Genomic DNA, 296 nt, shown 5'->3' on the forward strand with positions numbered 1-296 from the left:
GTTTCAGTTACTGCAATGTACCCCATTAATTCGAGGTTAAGCCCCCAGGTCTAAGCCATTTCAAGATGAATGAATAAGTAGATAAATACATCTACATATGTTTAAAACTTCTAATTTCAATTTGTAAATCACTTTGCATAAAAGTTTACTAAATTAATAAATGTAATATAAATTTAAAGATGGTTGCTTTGAGCCAAGGTACATACAATTCTTACTGGTAGTTTCCACTAAAACTAGTTATTTTCTTAGTCTGATGATTCTGGTGGAAAAAAAAAGATGGACAAAGGAAGAGAGGG

The 296-nt window shown here is 31.1% G+C and overlaps 3 protein-coding genes across 5 annotated transcripts in view; 1 reads left to right on the forward strand and 2 right to left on the reverse strand.

The window, feature by feature from the left end:
- LOC137490924 (uncharacterized) overlaps positions 1-296 on the forward strand; it is a 671,652-nt gene that overhangs the window by 478,131 nt on the left and 193,225 nt on the right. The gene's annotated exons all lie outside the window — the stretch shown is intronic.
- Positions 1-296, reverse strand: part of si:dkey-151g22.1 — a 472,026-nt gene that overhangs the window by 345,631 nt on the left and 126,099 nt on the right. The window lies entirely within an intron of this gene.
- The window catches only part of LOC108183685 (uncharacterized), a 301,560-nt gene that overhangs the window by 238,383 nt on the left and 62,881 nt on the right, over positions 1-296 (reverse strand). The gene's annotated exons all lie outside the window — the stretch shown is intronic.

This window comes from Danio rerio, chromosome 4 (assembly GCF_052040795.2).
Source record: "Danio rerio strain M-AB ecotype USA chromosome 4, GRCz13ab, whole genome shotgun sequence".
Classification (NCBI taxonomy): Eukaryota; Metazoa; Chordata; class Actinopteri; order Cypriniformes; family Danionidae; genus Danio; species Danio rerio.